The sequence below is a fragment of the Uloborus diversus genome, chromosome 10, assembly GCF_026930045.1.
Source record: "Uloborus diversus isolate 005 chromosome 10, Udiv.v.3.1, whole genome shotgun sequence".
Taxonomy (NCBI): domain Eukaryota; kingdom Metazoa; phylum Arthropoda; class Arachnida; order Araneae; family Uloboridae; genus Uloborus; species Uloborus diversus.
The window spans coordinates 12,441,480-12,449,348 of record NC_072740.1 but is presented as its reverse complement, the minus strand read 5'-3'; positions in this window follow the sequence as shown (position 1 = coordinate 12,449,348).

Here is a 7,869-nt window from a genome sequence, read left to right as displayed (position 1 = left end):
AATCATGAACTTATAAGTTTGACTAAGAAGGAATGTCGCATTATACTGATAGCGAAAGTGTAACTTCAACGTAAGGAACAAAACGAAAGGAACAAATAAATTGGTAAAAAAAAAAAGAAAACCACGAGGAAAGCGTTATAAAACAATTAGTAGGTAAAAATACATAACAGCTTAATACATAAAAGTATGATCATAATAGCAGGGATTTAGATATGGTGTTGTTGTTGTCTTGTTCATAAACAAAGCAGCAGACCCATTACAGTAATAAAAAATATTTTCAATGTGCATAAATTACATTGCACAATCTTACGATCTTGTGGTTTTTAAAGTTGAATGCAAAAACAAAACATTTTAAGTAGCCTAAAAAAATTTAAAATAGTAAACTGTTATTATATTCCACTAGATATTTAAAACTCGCAACCTGAAATAAGTTTTTGGTTGTAAATGAATAAGTTTGCCAACGTAATTGTTTAAAACTCTGCATGTTGCAATATGCATATTTGCTGAAAAAGTAATACAACCGTTGTAAAGGTATTCAGAAAGTTTTTATGAAATTTTGTGGTTTAGATGAAGTCTGCATATTTTTGATACACATAAAATTAACGTATAAAATAGTGTTACCGTTCAATATGATTAGTATATTCTCACAAAGAATACGTACCAACGATAATATATAATAGGAATACTTGGAATTTTTTTTTAAATACCGTTTACTTGCTTAATATACAAAATGCTGCCCTGGATTTTCACTGATCTAACAGTTGGCACAATGAGTATTTGTTGCTAAGCAAATAGAAACATTTTCCAAATTTGATGTGAATAAACTTCAAAAACAATAATCTGAATTTGTAAATGAGAAATTAAAAAAAAACATTACATTAGGTAACTATTCTAGTATTGTAAGAAACAGATTTTTACAATTAGTGCATTATTGCACATTCTAGGGCATAATTTACTGAAAATAGTAAGAATATCTTGAAGGAAACAAAGAAAGCACTATACTAATAGAATTATTTGGGACAAAGCTATTTTTCAAGGAAGTTTAAGTTAATTGTCAACTAGCTCCGTCATTTCAAAGTTTATCAAGGGGGCGGGGGGAGAGGGTCAAACGGTATACGTTTAGTGCTTTTTAGAGGAAAAAAACACCATAATATATGCAAAATGTATATTAACATAATGGTTTTGAAATCCGGGGGGGGGGGGGGCATTCATCTGGATGTCAGCGTCAACTTCTTAGGAGTACCGCACAATGTTGATTTTAGTGTACCAAAAATGGATGTATGCCAGGAAAGTTAGCAAAGATACTCGTACTTTACATGCACAAATCCGTGGCCTTGAAAACTATTTTCTCTGTAGTTGGTATTAGAAAATCTGAGTTTTCTCGAGTTCTTTACTTAACCAACAGTGAGAAATCTCCGTGGTGTCCATGTTCCCCGGAATCGACTTTATTTATACTAGATGATCTAGGATAGATAAATCTAGGATCTAATCTAGATCCTCTCCAGTTTACAGAACATCTAGCATCTAGCTCCTGGCATTAATTTGAATTTTAACGTAATGAATTCAAATTATGTCTTTTGCAATTGTGCTTGAAATAAGAGTCATTTATAAAAACAAGAAACCCAACGAGTAGGGTCATCAGAATTCATGATTGCGAAAAACATAATTTGAATTCAATATCAGAATTCAAATTAATGCCAGGGGCTGGATGCTGGATGTTCTGTAAACTGGAGAAGATCTAGATTAGATCCTAGATTTATCTATACTAGATCATCTAGTATAAATAAAGTCGATTCCGGGGAACATGGACACCACGGAGATTTCTCACTGTTGATAAGTAAAGAAGTCGAAAAAACTCAGATTTTCTAATACCAACTACAGAGAAAATAGCTTTTTTCTCTCTTTTTTCTGTGGAAGTGGTAGAAAATTTAGAGATAACATTGGAAGAATGTTAATAACACATGTCTTTTATTAAAGAAAAACTCGACAATGGAGGCAGCGAGAAGCAAAGGGATGTAATTGAACAGTTTCAAGTTTTGAGTAAAACGCGTTTAAAGTTGCGGCCCAAAGTAAAGGCTTTCATTGAAAAGTTTTTCAAAATCATATTGTATAACAGCACTTACCAGGGCTATTAGTACTATATCTTGCCCGAAGACAGAGGAGAGATTCACCTACCATTTTTACTGGTTATCTGAAAATGTTTAAATTTTGACACTTACATCCCTTTGCTTCTCACTGCCTCAATTAATTTATTCCCTTTTCTAGGTACAGTAGGAGAAACGATGACTACTGGACAAAGAGGGGAGTGAAAGATATTCCCCGATCAAATATAATATCGTTCTTGATTAATGTGAGAAAAAGGGTAAGTTCCGTAAATTCAGAATTTTTGACTCATTAAGTAACGCGCTTTTTCAACAATTAAAGATTGCTTAAAGATCTCAGAAAACTAATATTTTACTAGCTTTTCGAGTTTTTTTAAAATAAATAGTTTTTTTTTTTTTTTGTTCAAAAATAATCAAAATGCAACCTTAATGAAAAACCTAAAGTGAATACATGCAATGATCCTAGCAGATGAGAAATAAGTTAGTTTAAATCATTTTAATATTTTTTATGACATCAATTCTTCCATCCAAAGCAAGAAAAAAAAGTCTATCATAAAACTAATTTTTGCCATGGGCATAAGTGTTTGTTTCGCACACAAATTGATAACTACACTTTTTTGATTCTAGATATTGATTCTTATTTTGATAGCTCTAATATTTTCAGTTGAATTAAATTTCAGTACATTTTAGGAAAAAAAATTGAGATAAGCCTTGCTTGGAAGAGCAGAATTTTACAATTTGAGACGCAGTAAACAGCTTACCCTTGAGCAGAAATAAAAACGAGAAAACCTTAAGCAAATTGCAATAATATTGCAAATATGTGCATTAAGGTTAAGAAGGACATTCGTTTTTTGAACGAGTTGAGGTGTCAGCTTCGCAGTCTAAGAAATCCGAAAAGCTTGGCATTCCTAAATTCAGAGATTAATACCAAAAGACTACTTTGCAGAACTAATTATCATTAATCAACTTAAATTTATTTTGCATTCGATCTTTTCAGCCACTACATGAAATACAGTTGGAGCAATATCGCTTATATGGACGGATTTCCGGGTAAGTCATTTATGCAAGAAAAATGTCAGTATTTCATAATCAAATGGAATGATGTAAAAGTTCTGTCTTAATCTTTATGTCTGTCATTCTCTTACTAAATTCGAATATTTTCCATGCATTGCTTTTTAACAAGTTGACTGCCACGGCAATAATCAGAAAATCTGGCATAATATGACAATTTGTTTTAATCTCATTATATTATTAAAAACTCTAATTCTAGTGCATCAAAAAGCATAAAAAATGAAAACAAAGTCTTTGTATGCGCTTCCTTGGAGTGTAAGTGGCGATGCATACGTATGTCTTGTTTACATGAACACCCCCGAGTTTTAATCAGTCCCAACGAAGCAACAGTGAAGCTGCATGGCGCAACCAGGCTTAAAATTTAAAAAAATGATACATTTCTGAAAAAAAAATTAAGCTTTGTAACTTGTGATTAGACAAAGACCAGCTTATTTTTTAATTGTCAATAATATTACGTTATTCTAACACCATCCCCCTACAAACTAGGATGGTCATTTCGTTTGTTTCTTTCTTTAAATTAAGACTTATAATTATTGAAATAAAAAACGTGCCTTTGGACGAAGCGGGTATAGGATTTAATCATACATTTTTTTGTAATATCTTGGCACATCTGCAGACTTAGATTTTCCATTTCAATAGGATAAACATAACTTTAAAAAATTATTTTTTAGGATGGCAATTAATTAGTCTATTAATTTAATCAGTTATTTTTTATGTTTTATAAACAAATGTGCTGGCTTTAAATTGGATAAGTGCAACTGTTTTATATATATTTTTTAATAATGGCAGGTAAACGTATTAATTGCATAAAATTTCAATCATCATGAACCTCAAAATTTCAGATTTAACATTAACATCCTGGTTTTTGTCATCAAAAAAAGAAAAAAAAAACATAATTTGATTTTTCTTTATTATACAAAGAACAAATTACAATATGAAATAAAATCAGACATTTCATATTTAACGAATTAGAATTAAAAGAAGGGAATGACAAGTGTAAGACAGTTATATATATTTTTTCTTAATGCAGAACGTTTGCATTTGGAAGTCCTATTCTATCTCTCGCTGATCCTGAAGTTTTAAGAGATATTCTAGTGAGAGATTTTGCTGTTTTCCATTTCCGGCAGGTAACTATGTGCATTCAGTCGTTCTACCATAACTAGGATTATATATAGTTTTTTATACTGTTCCAATAAACTTAATATTTGAACAATAAAATTAGTAATTTAAATTTGTTTATCGTGATGCCGGCGGGGCGTGATGATAAGGCGCTGGCCTTCTACGCCTGGAACCCGGGCCACCTGACCTGAGGTGGCCAGTTTGTAGATTTTCGAGATGCAGAAAATCATCTGCGCCCATTTCGTATGATTATGCGGCATGTAAAAAATCCCTTGAGTATTCGTTTGGCTTTAAATTTCCTCGGTAAAATTAAAATTCCTAGTGCAGTTTCGCATCAAACAGAGCCCAGGTGCCTCCATCTGGTGTAAACTGGGCGTCAAAAACTACTTGTGTCATGCATCAGTTCCTTAATGGTGTCACATCAAAGACTGATGCTTTGTCGGGGAGCGCACTAAGTCTGGTAAAGACTAAATGGCCTCTTACACAGCCCCATTGAAAAAAAAAAAAAAAATGTTTAATGTTTAATTAGAAAGTAGCAATTGAATTTATAAATGAGTTCTTAATCGACATAAAGCATTGAAAGTAAATATTAGCAGTAATAATCTCCAATACATTGATTTAAAATTACGTTACCCAATTTCGGCACATGTTTTTCATTAACTATATATTAGCCTCTAAAACTGGTTTTTGAGCTTCTAATGCAAATTAGAATTATTTCCGTTTTGCACTTTCGCAGAGAAGATATATCTTTCGCCTTTTTCAGGATATAACATTTGGATATGATCTCATTGATAATATGGTGAGTCTTTTGAAAGGTGAAGATTGGAAAAGAGTTCGCACCATTATCACACCAGTTTTTACCACAAAGCGACTTAAGATGGTGAGTAATGAAATATACCAAATTAACAATAACCAAGAAAAGTTTTCATAAATTGTTTATTTTCAGTGTACTAACTTATGTGGTAAGGATAAGTGTAAAGTTCAAAGAATTTCCTGGACATGTTATTTTAAGATTCTTAAAAGTGTTTTTGTAAATGACACGAAACATAACTAAGACAAGCAACAATACAGAATACATGAAATACACTGCTAGCTCAGTCATTTCCAGCCGATGACTGCAGTTTCGTGCTTATTAGCACTCATCAGCCCGGCATAGGAAAGTAACTGAGCAGGAGATGGAAAACCCCTTAAGGAAGCCTAGAGTGCCAAACAAACTGGTAGCTAATATAGAATTAGCACAGACCAGACGAGTGACCGAAGCAATGGTTCGGTTCAACTCGAGATTGAAGGCAAGGCAGTATATTCAGTTAATTAACTCTTGGCTTCCTTAAGAGGTTTTCCATCTCCTCCTCAGTCACTTTCCTATGCCGGGCTGATGAGTGCTAATAAGCACGAAACTGCAGTCATCGGCTGGAAATGACTGAGCTGGCGGTGTATTTCATGTATTTCTGCTTTAGACCTGGCTAATGGGCGATAATTTACTGAATACAACAATACAGAGCTTAAACAAAATCACCTTATATAATAGTTCCTTAGCTTTTTTAAAGACAATTTCTGACATCTTGTTACAAACAAATTTTGATAACAAATTTAAAGAACGTTAGAAACGTTTTCTCTATTATATTTGTAGCTCGTAATAATATCAATTAATACTCGATACTTTTTAAGAAAGTTCTGATATTTCGAAAGGGTTAAAGAACGCTTTCACAAGCATTCTCTAAAAAAACAATGTCTACTGAGTAGTCTGGTTTAAAGGGAAATATGAAGAACATTTGTAATTATTGACAAATAAAAACTCTTTTAGGACTACTTTTGTCCCTACGTCAAACTATAAAAGCAAAAGAGAGAACTAGTTATGGTGTTTACAAAATATAATGCACGTTAGAGTGAAGCGTAAAGCACGAAGTTCTAAGGGACGGAACAGTTGAGTGCGGAAATGTTGTGTAGTGTACGCATGTGCCACTAAGAAAAGGGTGAAACTTTATCTCGATCAGATAATATCTTTTGTCTCCGACAATTCAATGGGAATTCGAGATTTTCGAAAAAAATGACTTTTTGCTTATAATTTTTGATAGAAATAAAACGCAATGACCCGAAACATCTAGGTACAAAAACGTTGTGCCATTGTATCACCTAGAAAATATTCGACTGATCAGATTGTTTTATGCCTATAAATGTTAGCTAAGCGTTTATTAAAAAATGTCATTTTCTGATTAATATTGATCTTTCCAAAACCTCATCACCAATTTTAAACCAAATTATTTCTGTAGAGTAATAACGATATGAAACATGGCCACATGTTTTCTTTTATTATACTACTTAATTTTCTTGAAATACTTGCTTGAATGCGAAATCAGATTTTTCTATATACGCAGGTTTACATAATTTAAATGACATGAGCAATTTAAAATTAGTGCCGCCCAACGCTCACCCAATATATAATTGCTTACAAGACATATATAAAAATATGGAATTGTTTTTACATAATTTAATAACAAAGAATTGGCATACTGTCTTCTATTCTGTTTCAAACACGTGTGGCGTTTGAATGAAGCATTGTTCACCCAAACGCTTTGCCTTTAATAGTTCTGCTGGAGTGGTGCTGGAATGACGCTCCAAGTACAGCATGATGTTTGTTAGATTTACCATATGTACAATCTAAGCAGAATCTGTATATTTAATCAAAATAAAAAGCAAATTTGGCATAGTTAGAGTTACATTCTTACTATCATAACTTAAAATTATTGTACATATTTTTACATTCTTTTACAAACGAGCTGATGTAGTGTCTCGGAGTAAGCAAAGAAACACTTTAAATATTTTCACCTCAAGTTTGTTGTGAACCGAAGCAAAAAAAAAAAAAAAGTTCTATACACAGATTAATTTTCCTATTATTGGCAATTTTAATGGGATTCAATGGTTAACTCTCTAAATATCGACAATAGTGACTGAATTAAAACCAGATTAAAAAAAAAAAACCTCTAAAATTGTCGCCTAGTCGCCAAGTGTTTGCCAAATTATAACACCACTTAAGTTTGAATTGAAACTAACAATGATTTTCCCTCAAAAAGGTGTAAAAGACGCCCTTTGAAAAATTCGAATGCAACCAAAAGGGGAGGTACACAACTAGACCTTACTAGGAGTCTAAGTACCAGATTTCAACATTTTAGGACATACCGTTTTTGAGTTATGTGAGATACATACGCAGATACATACGTACATACGGACGTCACGAGAAAACTCGTTGTAATTAACTCGGTGGTCGTCAAAATGGATATTTCGGGTGTCTATACGTTCTTAGGCATGTATCCACGTTTAGTCGGGTCGAAAAAAAAAAAAAAAAAAAAAAACTCAACATTTATTCGGAGGTGAGCAAAATCAAAATTAAGGCCGATTTTTGAATGAAATTTTTTTTGCGAATAAAATACTTCCTTTTACGTATATAGTAAAGAAAGTATTGTATTTGCGAAAAATGCTTCTCTCAAAAATCGGCCTTAATTTCGATTTTGCTCACCTCCGTGAATGCTGATTTTTTTTTTTTTTCTGACCCGACCACACGTGGATACACGCTAAGAAC